Source organism: Ostrea edulis, chromosome 1 (genome assembly GCF_947568905.1).
Source record: "Ostrea edulis chromosome 1, xbOstEdul1.1, whole genome shotgun sequence".
NCBI classification, from domain to species: domain Eukaryota; kingdom Metazoa; phylum Mollusca; class Bivalvia; order Ostreida; family Ostreidae; genus Ostrea; species Ostrea edulis.
Window position 1 is genome coordinate 7,809,189 of NC_079164.1, and position 17,281 is coordinate 7,826,469.

Here is a 17,281-nt window from a genome sequence, read left to right on the forward strand (position 1 = left end):
TCCATCTGGAATGTCCGTGTCCATCTGCCCTTGCTGTGATATATCAACGTAGATAAATTTGATATTCCACTTGGACTCAAAATCATTATTTTCTGTGTCAAGAAGTTCTGCAGTATTGAAATAAACATTAAAACTAATTAAATCTAATTTCACTTTTCCAATTTTGTTAAATTAATATGAATTGATACGATTTCTCTTTATTAAATGTTCTTCGCACAATGCTCACATGTCGTCGAATACTTTTAACTAAACTCTTCTTCATATTGTGTATTCAAAACATCAGATTTATTGAAAATTATTTGTGTAACCATACTTTTCGATTGATAAGTTAAACATGATATAAATCAGCGTTGACTAATTGATTTTAAAGAGTATGTTGATGTTACTTCATGGAAACAGATGTGTTTCGGCTAAAAAAGTCATCTTTGAGGTACCTTAACTCGGCATGGTACTACACAAAGACGGATGAAGTGTTTTATAAAATCTTTTATTAACAAATTCTGTGAAACCTGGCAGATAAAATGGCATATGATTTCATGAATAGCATGAAAGTTGATTTTTTTATCCCACCATTTGGACCTACTTTTTTTTTTTTAGAAAGTCTGTGTATACTCTTAAGGCTCTACATGGATTAGTTCCAACGTACATGTACATCCGGGAACTAGTTCGTTCAAGTCTACCGTCCTCGGCGAACACTTCGGTCAGCAGATTCCGTATCCTTTCTAAAGTTACCTGCTCGTACTAAGCTGTATAGTGAAAGACGGCTCGATGTGTCCTCATCAACCCTGTGGAACTGCCTCCAGCTGGCTCTTCGATTCGAAGATTCATTAACTGTTTTCAAAAATATAGCTAAAACATATCTCTTTTTACAATTTGTAATTCGGAATTTATGCACATACAGACATCGTTCGGGAGACCACGTGACAAGTAAATCTGTGAAACCATTGGTTTAAGAATTATGTCATTGTTGGGGCATAGTGAATTTCCCTACATGTTGTAATCAATGATAATTATGGAAAATACGTATTGCTAAATGTTAGATAAATCTTGGGGTCTTCTGTTGAAAGCAACTGAGCAACTCCTAGTTCTATGCATTACGAGTGATATCGAGCGGTCGAGATAATGTATATAATAATTATATTAAAAGCATTAGGAGCGATATCGAGCAGTCTATATAATGTATATAATATATTAAAAACATTACGAGTGATGCCGATCGATCTATATAATGTAAAACTTATACGGTACCAATTTTGATGCACTAGATGTGCTTTTCGACAAATAATGTCTCTTCAGTGATGCCCAATCCGAAATATTGTAAATCCGAAATAACAATAAACTTGTAAGAAAACTTTAAAAAGTGTGCCAAAGACTGGAGTCAAATTCGTTTAAGGATCAGACCTATGCATGGGGGAGATAATCCTCAATTTTGAAATGAATTTCTAAATTTATCACAGCAATAAAATATACATCCGTATTTTCAAGCTAGTAACAAAGTACTTAGCTACTGGGCTGCAGAGATCCCCACGGACTAACAGTCCACCAGCAAAGTCCTCGACCCAGGGGTCGTAATGTAAAACTTATACGGTACCAATTTTGATGCACCAGATGCGCATTTCGACAAATAATGTCTCTTCAGTGATGCTCAAGCCGAACTATTGTAAAAAGTGTACCAAAGACTGGAGTCAAATTCGCCTAAGGATCAGAGATGTATAGTAATATCGAGCGGTCTAGATAATGTATATAATATAAAAATTACAAAAATATTGAAAATGTTAAAAAAAAAGAGCATGAACTTGTCAATTGTAGACGAACATTATATTATCAATGAGCACTTTAAACTGTGTATTGTCTAATTTCGTCACCTTTTTTAAATGGTCATTTCGATATAATTCCTCTTTAAATTGGAATGCAAATCCTTATCCACTTTATGGAAAGAAGTTTTGGCCATATATATTGTCCTGTACTAAATACACTGAAATTTAGAGATTTAATGACATCAAACTTTAAAACATAAAAAACCCATGTTTATCCAAGAGTTAGTCTGCTGTCCTCCCTAACATGTTTATATATCAAATTCCCGAATCCCTGTATGAGCTAATGGACATATACGTGCATGTATTATTTATACTTGTACTGTGGCAATTATAAAATCATATTTATGTACTTCATGTATCATTGTACGAATGGTTTGAGTAAATAAATGAAATGAAATGTTAGAAGTTTCCCAGAACTATTGAACACAGTTGTTCTCGTTTGTGACAGCACACGTAAACGCGTGGTGGTGAGCCACTCACATGTCTAGTACTAAGTAATCATATTCCGTTAGAATTCCATTCAATGTGCGCACAATTCATTAATGTACCGAGCGTATCGGACCGAATCATCATTACAATTATCATTAATGTATGGAATTCAAATTTTCAAAGATCTCAAGAATCATGCTAGAGGTAAATATTGACGCAGACTGGGCCAGAATATTCACAGCGTCTATTAGTTGACCAAGTGCGGTAGTGCTGTGTCATGGTAACCAAAGAGGGGTAACTCTGGGAAGAAAATGAAATCAATATGATTGCATCAAATGGATTATCTATTTTACAATTAACTCTTTATCCTAATTCTATTATCGTTTTGAGCTGCTATCTAGAGCGTTCGCTTCGTAACCAGGATACGTGAGTTCGAGACCCGCTCGTGCCATACGGCATCAAACCTGAGCATCCGCCATGAAGCGAGAATCAGGGGTCTTTCAGATATGACCTTATAAACGGATGTCACCATGTCGCGTCAGGCGTTGACACGATAAAGAATTCTCACTGCTTCGGCCCTTAGCGCAAAACACAGGTCTAAATGTGGTACTTCACCTACAGCTGGTGACGTCTCAATTCTTGAAGGACGTTTAAAGACAAACAAACCCGTAGACGGCAAATTGCGCGAACATAAATTTGCGGGTCGACTGTTGATCAAGGGTTTTATAATATTTCGCGAGAGATGCTGCTCACTTAAATACGCAATGATAAATTCTTCGCTATATTTAGGATACTACAGTACGTTGCGTTCCAGTGAATCATGTGAAAACTCTTAAAATAGAGAATATGAAAGATTACATACAATCATATTCAAGATATATCAATCCTATAAAGAACAAAACATGTTTGTAAAACACATATCCCCCATGGTGCAAAATTGAAAAGGGTTATACACACACATCATTTAATTGATAGTAGTATCATCAATTCAAAATATTGAGCAGACAATATCTTCCTATGTCAAGAGTGAATTGACCATGTGACCTAAAAATCAATAGGGGTCATCAATTCCTTATGCTGTACAAGTGTACCAAGTTTGGTGTCAATCAAGCAAATAATTCTTAAAATATAGGAGACAGTATATTACTATGTCCAGTTCAATTATTGACTTTTGACCTCAAAATCAATATGGGTCATCTTCTCCTGAAGATGTACCAGTGTACTAAGTTTGATGTCTGTCAAGCAAAAAGGTTATCAAGATATTGAGTGGACAGTATATTACTATGTCCAGTTTGACCCTTGACCATGTGACCTCAAAATCAATAGGAGTAATCTTCTCCTAAAAATACACCAGTGTACTAAGTTTGATGTCTGTCAAGCAAAGGGTTCTCAAGATATTGAGCGGACAGTATATTCCAATGTCCAGGTTGACCCTTGACCTTTTAAATATGTTATCTCAAAATCAATAGGGATCATCTTCTCCTGAAGATGTACCAGTGTACCAAGTTTGATATTGAACGGACAGTATATTCCTATGTCCAGTGTGATCCTTGACCATGTGACCTCAAAATCAATAGGGGTCATCTTCCCCTGAAGATATACCAGTGTATTAAGTTTCATGTCTGTCAAGCAAAGGGTTCTCAAGATATTGAGCGGACATTATGTTCATATGTCCAGTTTGACCCTTGACCTTTGACCATGTGACCTCAAAATCAATAGGGATCATCTTCTCCTGAAGATGTACCAGTGTACCAAGTTTGATGTCTGTCAAGCAAAGGGTTATTAAGACATTGGAATAATCTTAGCATGCATATTTTCAGAAAAACATCAAAAAGAATTGGTTTTAATGTTAGTAATGTTATTTTTGGTGAAACACCTTTCAGTTTGTGTAATAAAGTTGTTAATTTCATAATTCTGTATACCAAACAATATGTTTTCAATTGTTCAAAACAAAACAAAATTCCTCATATTACTGGGCTGATACATTATCTTTCTTTCAAATACCAAGTTGAAAAAAAGTTGAAAAATTTGTAGCAATTAAATCATGTGAAGTTTTGAAATTTGACAGACTTTGGGAAAACTGGAAAATTATTTTTGATCTGTAACCTAGAATAAGAAGTATTCAACCAATAATGCTGAACTAGTAGTGTGAAAGAGTGTGAGAATGTATAAAATGATTAATATGAATCTTCATTACTATTACTGATGATTATGATAATATGAAAAAAGAATAAATTATAAAAATAAAAAAATAAAAAAAATAAAAAAGGCATTGAATGGTCAGTATATTCCTATGCCCAGTTTGACCCTTAACCTTTAACCATATGACCTAAAAATCAATAGAGGTAATCTACCCCTTAGGTTGTACCAGTGTGCCAAGTTTGATGTCTTTCAAGCAAAGGGTTCGCAAGATATTGAGCGGACATTATATTCCAATGTCCAGAGTAGATTGACCCTTGACCTTGTGACCTGAAAAAGGGTCCTCTTCTACTCATAACCAACCCACATATGAAATATCATTATCATCAAGTGAATGGTTATCAAGATATTGAGCGGACAACATGTGGTCTACCTACCGACCGACTGACCGACAGGTGCAAACCAGTATGCCCCTCTTCTTTGAAGGGGGCATAAAAATGTTAAACACATTTTAGAAGAAAAATAAATATACACAGGGCGCATCCAGAAAATTTTCAAGGGGTTGCGACTATCTTTTCTGCCCTACAGGGGTAAGCGAGTTTAAATACCCCAAAATGGTAAAACATTGATTTTTTGTTAATGGTGTCGTGGGGATCCGGTTTAGAATAGGTCCTCAGTACCCCTTGTTTGTCGTAAGGGGCCACTAAATGGGACGGTCCTTTGGATGAGACCGCTAAAACCGATGCCCCGTGTCACAGCAGGTGTAGTATGATAGAGACCCTTCTCTGCACAAAGGCCGCAAGTGCTCTCCACAGCCAATGATGACGTCTCCATATGAGTGAACTATTTTCGAGAGTGACGATAAGCAAGATACAATCAATCAATTAATCAACCAAAGGGGTGTAACCCCCATGGCCCTCCGCTCGACCCGCCACTGATACGTATGTATATATATCGTCATAAGCAGATGCTCCCGTATATGGTGCTTTTTCCTCCGAAAAGGGAGGATTGCAACCACCACCACCCAACCAAATGTGGGTTGGTCTCCCCATGATTTCCGTCGACGACAGAAAGTATATAATATGGGTTCATTATCGTGCCAGCCGGGGCATGAATTTTTAAGACGCATGCCTTTAATATCCAGGAAGTTGACAGATGCATTTGTAAGTTAGGCAGGTGCGTCTCTTCCTTCCATACATCACCCAGAAGCAACAAACGTGAGGCTTTCCTAATCACCAGCCAGGAAATGTGTTTATTTAAATGTTAACCGCGCTTCGATTTTAAATGGGGATAATTAAGATCTGTATATCCCGTACACGTTAACGGCTCCACAGGAAGTGTCATGCATTGAATATTACCAATATGCACATATCTGTTATCATTTATAACTGCAGTAAATAGGCAGATCGAGAGATGTCCTTGGACAGATTTAACCGATTTTGTAGCCTGTACAGAACCAGACTCTACTAATGCGAACAAGAGACGGATTGTCTGAATTCCGGAAATCTGGAGCTCTGGGGGAAGGAGCCCAGTGTAGAATTTTATTTACATGGTCGGTCTGATTACCCAATCAATATGTTATATTTACCTCTGTGAGAGTGAAGACAGAAATCAAAATGACGTCAGCTCATTGTATAAACCACTGATGATTAATCGACAGCAGCAATCGCTCTTTTGTACTTTTTATTTATAAACATTTTTTTCTAAGTTAACAAAGATCTGAACAATAGCCCACACTATTTATCTCTTATACGCACCAGCTGGAATGGTCTTCCCTACAAAGTTAATATTAAATAAACCAATAGGGTCGGAAAGTCTCGTTTACTTTCACTTTCAATTTACTACTTTCGGGCAGCAGTCGAAAAATGCCGTTTTGTGCTCAGATGACAGGGTTTAAATAAACCCACAGCCTAGATTCCCTACCGATGCAAAAAGAGGAAGACTTGGATTTAGAGATACAGGTAAACAAATCATGATACTTACATTTTAAGTCAAATTGCCGATTGAGAACTGAGATGTGAGCTCTACCCATGACCAGATGGTGGCATGTTTTACTGAATATTTCCGGTAATGAACAGTTGTCAAGTAGAAGGGTTTGATTTTCTATGAGTTAGAATTAACAATACATTAATTATGCAGTATGTTACTTTTGATAAAGGAGATAACCTGAATGAAAAAGGGGGTGGGGGGGGGGAGTAGAACAGTTATCTGGGTGAATAATGTACATGTATCTATTTGTACCATGTTTTGTTAATCTCCCTGATCAATAGTTGATCATACACACTAGTAATTACACATTTTCATGGGATGCTGACAACTCAAAAAAAAAAAAAAAAAAAAAAAAGGCCACATATTGACAAGGCAATGCAGTTTCTCATTTTCATTATATTTAATATTTATTAATGATATTGCTTATCTTTTTTGTGACCCTCACATAAAATGTTGCCGACTTGGAATAAACAAAAAAAGGAGATCTGCCAAGAGAACTGGGATCACTGAAATAACATGCTTTTACAACATGTATAATAAGCAATTTAATAAAAGACGTAGACAAGGGTTTTGATACACATGTACTTCATTTCTGTATATGACATATTTTTGAAAGCGAGTGTTTGTAAAACACTATGCCTCTGGTGGCAACAAAGAAATGATAAACATTTACTCATACACCCTCATCTTGAATTGATTTCATTAAGATTGGGTTTTTTGAAAATGAAAATTGTGATATTGTGATAAAGCAGTAGCGGGACAAGAAAGGGGGAGGGGGAGTGTCATCCCCTTTTTGGTTGATCAGTAACATAGATGGGGTTTTAGGTTGCAATTTTGATGGTTTTGCAGACACACACACCTTTCAGGGGAATAGTATTAATTACACCCACCTCCTTTGCAAATTTTTGTGATTCACTCCTGTAATACTTCAATGATATTCATTTGATGTCTGTGCTTTTTACAGATGCTGTTATATACATCATTTCCTTCAGAAGTATCAATGTGTTGGTGGCTGTTATGAAGAGAATGGGCCCATTTAACAACTTCTAGGATGGGCGGTACAAGGGTTAATACCAGTGTTCAATTTCTCATGGCTTTTATGAACTTGCACCTAAGTCTCAAGGATCTAGATTTAACAGAAGGATCAATGCTGAATTTTCCTCTGAAAGAATCTCAATGGATACAAGGAACATAACACTGGTCACTGGATTTAACTCAAAAAATAATAATAGTCGTTATCTGACAGCAACTACATTGTACAAAATTTGTCACACAGCAAAGGCTGTCACTTGTGTAGCACAAAATGGTGCTCTGCCTCTGGAGTATTTTTCTGAATTCAATCTTGGATCAACCTTTGATGCCGACATTGTCGATTACTGAGGTTTATTGGAGATGTTGAAGCCAGATGATGTACTATTTTGATATATACTTTAACCAGGAGTGACATTGAACATAACCAGATTTTCTTTTATCAAAATGTCATTTCATTAAAGATGAAGCACAGCTTTGTTACAAGATCAGGAGAAGTCAAATTCAAGTGGAGTGTGCAAATAAAAGAATGAAAAACATCTATATTTTAAATCATATACCTTCACAATACAGACATATATTTCTGTCCACTAAGATTTTTCAATCCTGTGTGGCTCTTATACATTTGCTAATCCTCTATTGAAGGCTTTTATAGATGTTACCTTTAGAGTACCTAGATACTCTAAATGCACAACTTCTGACTCCCATTATTCTACAATGTCAAGTTGCATTAAATGCATTCAAGTAAATGATATAACATATATCCGAGTACACTATGCTAGTGAAAGAAATTCTCACAGATTAATGCACATCTGTACACTGATCATTTGTAGCACAAATAAAAATATGAATTATTGTTTTCTTTAAAAACTCTATAATATCTTTGACCAGTTTCTTATTGCATTGATTGGAGAAAAATGAAAATAATAGAAGACATCTGAATTTTCACAAGTCTATCTAGCTGGTTATTGTACAGAGGACAAGACTCAACCATGTTTGCAAAATGTGATTCCCATAATTCATTTCGAAAGAAGAGATTTGCATCCATGTCCATTGGTGTTTACACTATGAAATCAAAACAAGTGGTGCCTGTGAGGTAAAGAACTTTATGCCAATAATCATGGCTCTCTTAGGTCTTTGAGCTGCAGCGTACCTTCCGAGTTGCACTCTGAAAATCAATTTCAGAAAGAAAAAAAATATTCATTAAGACTGACATCTACTGTATTCTTTCACTAAAATATCAATGCAAGATCATTCTTATTTGGACATTCAACAATTTCTTACAGCATAATAAAAATGTATTTACTTATACCTCTGCCTGAGAGAATATGTTAAGAAAAACTTTATACATGTAATGATGTCTGCATTTACCTTGAAAAAAAAACAACCTGTATGTTTGCACAGCCATCCTTTGCAGAGAAAGGACAATTTAATTTTTTAAATTATTGTCTGGAGATGCATTCATTTTTCCTTGATAGTGGACTTTTATATGTCTGGGATCAGCTGAATTTACATGTATACAAGTATTAATTACAGAATGAATAATTTCAAATGAATATCAATTTAATATTGATAGGCTGACGAGCACATACTGTATAAAGAAACCTGATGAGTCACCAGTATTCTGATTGCCTGGGTGGATACAATTCTCTCATTGTCATAGCTCTACGAGGTGCAAACCTAGGATGCCTGATCCAGCTGTGCTGTTTGCCCTTTTATAACTAAAAGATTAACATTGTAGTCATTGTTTAGATGCATAAAAATAAACACTAGCACTCTAAAATGCAAGTTCACTATTTAGACTAGTAATAATTAATATTTAGATTATTACTAATATTTAGACTAGTAATAATTAATATTTAGACTAGTAATAAAAAATATTTCATAATAAACATCTAACAGGTTTTATCAATAACTCAGCTGAAATTCAGATAAACCAAATTCATAAGATATAGTATATCTAGAATCCATAAAATATACCAATGGAGGAATTAAGGGGGGGGGGGGGGTTACACCCCCACCTCATAATATTGTGCCCCCTCCCCCATTTGAATTTCTGGATCTGTCATACTAATACATACATGTATAGAATTGCACACTAAAGTGTATATTGACTCTGGATTAGTGATAATTCAGCTGAAATTCAGATAAATCAAAAGTCACAAGAAGTACTTTTAATCTTAAATTCTAGAATCCATAGCATATTTCACGCGGATTTAAAGCCCCCCCCCCCCCCCCCCCCCCCCCCCCCCCTGAATTCCAGGATCTGCCCCTGTATACTGTTTTACAATACCAAAGGAATATACTATACTATAGTATTAGTACTGCAGCTACAAGGTGGAAACAAAACTGACTCGTGGGACTTTCATATGTCACTGATATGATTAGTGTCAGTACTGTTTTCAATTTATAGAAATATCTTAATGAAATAAAATTTGGATAAATTTCTAAATGAAAATATAAAACGTTCAAAAACTTATATTAAAATATAACTATATCTCCAGGTTATAGAGAAAACTTTAATTCTTTTCTAGTGCTCTAGCGTTTTCACTCGATGCAGATTTTTACAAGGTGAAGGGGAAGGGGGGGGGGGGGGGGTTACCACCACATCAATAATCAAACTTACGCAAATGTAAATCGCTGAGATTTTGATCGGGGACGTTCGGTATCTTGAGCTAAACTCCCGAGGTATAGATGAATAGGTGAATACGATGCAGTGGCGGATTTAAAGGTAAATCGTGGTATCTTGTTTAGAAAAATGTACTAAACAATGTAAAAAACAATAATTTCCGGAGAAATAAATGACAAAATCTATTGATTCTTTGAATGGCGTTATTGGGAGAACTTATTTTTTTCCAAAAACCCTTAAAATTTGCGTCATTTTATTAATTTCACCTCATAAAAAATGATAGAAAATAGTATAAAAGACTAAATAGGAGATATATTTCAAGCCCTATAAAATCTGTAAAATTCAGGAGCTTCCGCCCTCTGGGCCCCCACCAGGGCTTCGCCCTCAGACCTCCTGCCTCATAAACTGGGAAACTTTCTCACTTACCGGCGCGAGCAGGATTCAAACCCACGCCGACAGAGGTGGGAGGCCGTGTGATTTTAAGCGCAATGCTCTAACCACTCGGCCACGGAGGCCCCCTATGAGAGTTATGAGATTGATCACTGTTTGTTATCTTCACCTTTGTAGGAGTTATGAGATTGATCACTGTTCGTTATATTCACCTTTATAGGAGTTATGAGATTGAACACTGTTCGTTATATTCACCTTTATAGGAGTTATGAGATTGATCACTGTTCGTTATCTTCACCTTTATAGGAGTTATGAGATTGATCACTGTTCGTTATCTTCACCTTTATAGGAGTTATGAGATTGATCACTGTTCGTTATCTTCACCTTTATAGGAGTTATGAGATTGATCACTGTTCGTTATCTTCACCTTTATAGGAGTTATGAGATTGATCACTGTTCGTTATCTTCACCTTGATAGGAGGTATGAGATTGATCACGGTTCGTTATATTCAACTTTTATAGGAGTTATGAGATTGATCACGGTTCGTTATTTTCACCTTTATAGGAGGTATGAGATTGATCACTGTTCGTTATATTCACCTTTTAGAGGAGTTATGAGATTGATCACGGTTCGTTATTTTCACCTTTATAGGAGTTATGAGATTGATCACGGTTCGTTATTTTCACCTTTATAGGAGTTATGAGATTGATCACTATTCGTTATTTTCACCTTTATATGAGTTATGAGATTGATCATTGCTCAGTGTCTTCACCTTTATAGGAGTTATGAGATTGATCACTGTTCGTTATCTTCACCTTTATAGGAGTTATGAGATTGATCACTGTTCGTTATCTTCACCTTTTATAGGAGTTATGAGATTGATCACGGTTCGTTATCTTCACCTTTATAGGAGTTATGAGATTGATTACTGTTTGTTATTTTCACCTTTATAGGAGTTAGAGATTGATCACTGTTCGTTATCTTCACCTTTATAGGAGTTATGAGATTGATCACTGTTCGTTATCTTCACCTTTATAGGAGTTATGAGATTGATCACTGTTCGTTATCTTCACCTTTATAGGAGTTATGAGATTGATCACTGTTCGTTATTTTCACCTTTATAGGAGTTATGAGATTGATTACTGTTTGTTATTTTCACCTTTATAGGAGTTAGAGATTGATCACTGTTCGTTATCTTCACCTTTATAGGAGTTATGAGATTGATCACTGTTCGTTATCTTCACCTTTATAGGAGTTATGAGATTGATCACTGTTCGTTATCTTCACCTTTATAGGAGTTATGAGATTGATCACTGTTCGTTATTTTCACCTTTCTAGAAATTATGAGATTGATCACTGTTCGTTATCTTCATCTTTATAGGAGTTATGAGATTGATCACTGTTCATTATCTTCACCTTTATAAGAGTTATGAGATTGATCACTGTTCGTTATCTTCACCTTGATAGGAGGTATGAGATTGATCACGGTTCGTTATATTCAACTTTTATAGGAGTTATGAGATTGATCACGGTTCGTTATTTTCACCTTTATAGGAGGTATGAGATTGATCACTGTTCGTTATATTCACCTTTTAGAGGAGTTATGAGATTGATCACGGTTCGTTATTTTCACCTTTATAGGAGTTATGAGATTGATCACGGTTCGTTATTTTCACCTTTATAGGAGTTATGAGATTGATCACTATTCGTTATTTTCACCTTTATATGAGTTATGAGATTGATCATTGCTCAGTGTCTTCACCTTTATAGGAGTTATGAGATTGATCACTGTTCGTTATCTTCACCTTTATAGGAGTTATGAGATTGATCACTGTTCGTTATCTTCACCTTTTATAGGAGTTATGAGATTGATCACTGTTCGTTATCTTCACCTTTATAGGAGTTATGAGATTGATCACTGTTCGTTATCTTCACCTTTATAGGAGTTATGAGATTGATCACTGTTCGTTATTTTCACCTTTCTAGAAATTATGAGATTGATCACTGTTCGTTATCTTCATCTTTATAGGAGTTATGAAATTGATCACTGTTCATTATCTTCACCTTTATAAGAGTTATGAGATTGATCATTGTTCAGTGTCTTCACCTTTATAGGAATTATGAGATTGATCATTGTTCAGTGTCTTCACCTTTATAGGAATTATGAGATTGATCACTGTTCAGTGTCTTCACCTTTATAGGAATTATGAGATTGATCATTGTTCAGTGTCTTCACCTTTCATACAATGAAGATGCGTAACATAACCGAAAACCTCCCATAGTTTCTGGAAATATCGTCGTGATTCTTTATCTAAATTTTAAGAGCATCTTCTGCACGTTTCGGTTTTCAAAGACGTATTACATGATGTTTCTGCTAATTGTGCTAATTTAAAATTGCATTCGATTGGGCGAAAAACAATTGTCGCAAACCAACCAGAATTTCTAAAAAAAAAAATACGGCTAAATCTGCCAATGGGGATGAGAGTGAGCGAATAAAGCACTTTGGTAGCGAAGGTGACAATCTATGTACATGTACCTATACACCCCCCCCCCCTAACCTCAAACAAAAATAGATGAGGCTGCAGTCAACCAATCCAGAAAGACTGTTTATTTCAACTACAGATAAGTTTGTGATATATTTCTCTTTGAGCCGAGTTCTTGTGCTGCAGGCCAAAGTTTTGATTCCAATCCCCGACATACGTTTTGTTTCTTTGTTTCTTCGTAATTAAGGAGGTATGCTACACCAGAAAAAATGGATGTAGATGAAAAGTGGAGGATATGTACAACAATATTTTGAAGTTGAACTTTTTCAAATTTACTTTATTTTGTCAAAAAATAGTTTTAGTAGAAGGTAATCTGAAAAAAAAAAAATTAAAATCCCTGATGGATTCGAACTTGCGACCTACAGTTCAGCAGTTGGCATGCTATCCTACTGAGCTACTCGACCACGTATTTAAATTGAAAAGGAAAAGTCAAATATTGCCGATATTGATTTTTTTCTTCCATGTTTTTAAAGGAAGTCAGCCATTATGACGATGTAGAGAATCTCCTTAAGCGCTCGGCATTAGAAAAGTAAATACATAAATAATCCAAAAAAAAAAAAACAAAAAAAAAAAAACACCATTAAGTTTAAAACCAAAGTTCAGCGTTGTCGCAAGCGTTGAACTCTTTTCTAATTAGTGTTGACGATAATCAAGTCGGTCTTGAAACACTAACAGTCTTCAGTTACATAGTATGACATTCTGACATTTCTATGTGATACAGGATACAGAACAGAAGCGGAGTACGCGCCCCCACTAATATTTTCTTGATTGCGAGTTGATGATGTTCTTTTACAATATCCATGAAGTTAATTTCCGAGTCAGTTTTATGTTTAGAAATCATTGGCACCGTGCGTGAATCGGAGTTAATTGCAAATGTTTGCAACACTAACACATATTGTAACATTATGATACCTCCATTTGATCATATTCCATGCATAGTGTCAACACTCTCTGAAGCTAAAAACATAGATCGGCAAGCACTGATGAGTGTTCAAAGAAAATGACAAAATAAAGTTTTGAAAGTTCTACAACATAAATTAGAAAATTCTTTGCTGAAATATAGGTAATTTTAAATATCTAACCCATTTAAAGATGCATGTAGCAATGTGCTATACAAAAATATCGTACTGTTTGAATTCATATAATTTTAAATGAACACTACAATTAGAGCCAAATTTTACCTACAGCTGTTGAAAATTCACCGAAAGGATGTTAACACACCAATCAATTAATCTATTCAACTATATACTGTCCGCATCCATGGTTACGCTTACAGACAGTTCCAAAACAAAAACAAATCATTTTTCAGTACTTTGGCAGTTTTAATTCCTGCTAGTCCGTGTAAATCGAGATATCATGAAGATATTGATTGCAATATTGTATAAAGACTGCTTTATATGACTTTTACAAAAGATAGGACATTACAAGGTTAGGTTTGCGGTAACCCTGGCACAAGATAACTTAGAACTGCTGCCAAACGTGACAATACTCCATTACATACTGTATGCTACAGTGTGTCTGATATAAAATTACGTCCTTCGTAAGAGAGCGTACGAGTGTACAGTACGAGTGTGCAGTACGAGTGTACAGTACGAGTGACCAGTACGAGTGTGCAGTACGAGTGACCAGTAGGAGTGTGCAGTACGAGTGACCAGTACGAGTGTACAGTACGAGTATACAGTACGAGTGTATCGTACGAGTGTACAGTACGAGTGACCGGCATGGTTAAACTACAAACATTTGGGGAACACCAAAATGCGTCTTATCTAGAATGGTATTTGAACATGTATATTGTTTAACGTTTTTCACCCATATGGAGACATCATCATTGCCGTAGAAGGGCAGAAAAATCTAGGCCTATGCTCGGCGCTTATGGCCTTCGGGCAGGGGGGGGGGTGTCTTTATTGTATCACACCTGCTGTGACACGGAGCCTCGGGTTTTGTGGTCTCATCCAAAGGACCGCCCCATTTAGTCGCCTTTAATAACAATCAAGAGGTACTGGAGACTTATGTACAACCCGCATCCCAACCAGATTATCTAGCATGAGAATGTTTAAATATAAAATGCCAAATCACCATCCATTTTGATATCGATATCAATACTTCTTATTAAATTTTGAAAAGTAAAAAATCATAACTGATCCATCTAGGGGCGATAGTAATTTAATTCACGTCTACTGAGTTTCAATGACATCCATGAAAGGCTAGCGACTCCCGTGTAACTGGAGTTACAGAAACGGGACATGGATCTGAAAGCCGATAATGCACTTTATAGACGTTGTCGTTATGTTTTAAGTTGGCTATTTTAGGAAATAACAAGTGGAGGTGGCGGCACGTTTTATGCAGCAAATAAAGGCTAAACCATTCATTTCCAAAACACGTGTCTTAAAAGGACGTTATTTCAGTGATTAAGGGCGGGCTGTCTCTGTATAGAATTGTACTTTTGTAGAAGAAAAGTGCATTTTTTTCCTTCATGTAATCACATCAAACATGGTTGGCAGATTCATGAATAGAAATATTACGTATAGACTGCTGATTGAGAGCGTTTTAAAATAGCGTTTGTTTAAGAAGTGGTTTGTAAAATTCAGCATTTTCCCTCGTAACTTTTAATACTTTCTTTAAAAAAGCTAGTGACTAGACTCCACTCATTAAATCGTTTGCAGATAAAATTAGTAATTGTTATATAACACAATTCTAATACCTTAATATGCAGTGGCCACGAAAATGATGTAATTTCATATTGTTTACAATTTTAGCACATGATTTTTACTTGGGGAAACACAGCGCATGCTTGCTAACAACGCATGAAGTGATACGAACAACAAAATGTGTTAAATTCAGGATAACCAGTTCCTTCCCCAGAACAAAAGAGCTACACGTGAAACTTAAACAGCCATGGCATTGCACGAAGTATGTTCGACTGGTCAGACGCATTTTAATCAGTGTAGGGACAGTCACTAAAGATAAGTTTTACACAGCTTCTCAAGTATGCTAGACCCAATCAGGAATTGTGCAGGTGTTAGCTTGCCACTTTGAATACACTCAAGTATAAAGACTATCACAGTTCGCGATAGCCAATTCACATACACAAAATACAACTCATTCCATTTTCCGCCATTTAGGCCAATTAAGTTCAACTCAACGCCTCAGCTATAGGTCGTAAATACGACACCACCAATGTATACAAAATATCGGCCACCTACGCTACAGGTATACATGTATATAGTGTGTGCATGAAGTAAATTAAAATGACCTTTTCCAAACTACAAGAACGACCGAAAGACAGTAAAAAAGATCCGTGTCCTTCCGCTTGCCTAGAAGTCTAAAGACTGACTAAGACGTCACATGTACTTCCGCTCGGTTATCAACCAATGAGAATATTGTTCCTTTGATTAAAGTGTGTTTTGCATGTGGTAAACCGTGAACATTCCTTTTTCATTCTTGAGTGGAGAATTAAGAAAAGAAGTCATTTCTTCTTTACTTATGAATATTATAAATGAAACAAATACGTCACACAGATGAGTGTTCATTCTTAGCGTAAGTTACACAAAATTACACGTATCTCTCAGTTTATACATTCGCAAAAAACTTGTTTAATGGGGCACATCATCGAGATGAAAAAGATCAGAGGCAGTGTCTACGTAATCCATCACCTGATTATTCCCCTCGCGTAGTCTGTCCCGTCCTGGCTGCAGCTCTATGAGAAAATATTGGGATAGATCAGAGAGCTACAGACCCACCCCTTATGAATACCTTTGATTTACAGCGCACACAAAATGCATTAATATTGGCGATTATATAAGAAAACTTTTGATTTTTGCATGACATTGATTTCTCAGCATTTGAGCATGGGTATTTAATTTATATATTCGTCTACGTAATTTGTAATGTTTGTAGATACTAGACATACCTAGAAATTTCCTGAAATAATAATAATAATAAAAAAAAAAAGATACCGGTTACGTAATACCGCAAAGTAGTTAGCACTGCATTGTACAGCTGTAGTAGATATATATAGATTACTAAATAGAAAATAGCATGTTTAAAACAAAATGAAATATGACAAACACTAGGAACTGATTGTGTTCACAATGAACTTGTAAAGTGAAAAATCTGCTTTAATTAACGGAATTGTACTTGTATATTTAACTTTTGTAAACAAAAACATGACACGCGCGTTGTTTACATAACGAAGAATTGGGAGTTCTGTATCTATCTTGAAACTCAACAACTGTCATTCAAATTTCTTATGACCATTAGAAATACATTAGTTAAGCATTTTAAACATTAAAAATGGAAGGGAAAAAATCATTTT

General features: G+C 35.7%; 1 long non-coding RNA gene across 1 annotated transcript; it reads left to right on the forward strand.

Annotated features, from left to right (window-relative positions):
* The first annotated feature begins 5,802 nt into the window (after positions 1-5,802).
* On the forward strand, positions 5,803-8,254 carry LOC125664251 (uncharacterized). The gene is made up of 2 exons (XR_007365791.2): positions 5,803-6,346; positions 7,339-8,254. It is a non-coding gene; the product is annotated as an uncharacterized LOC125664251 (long non-coding RNA).
* The last annotated feature ends 9,027 nt before the right edge of the window (positions 8,255-17,281 follow it).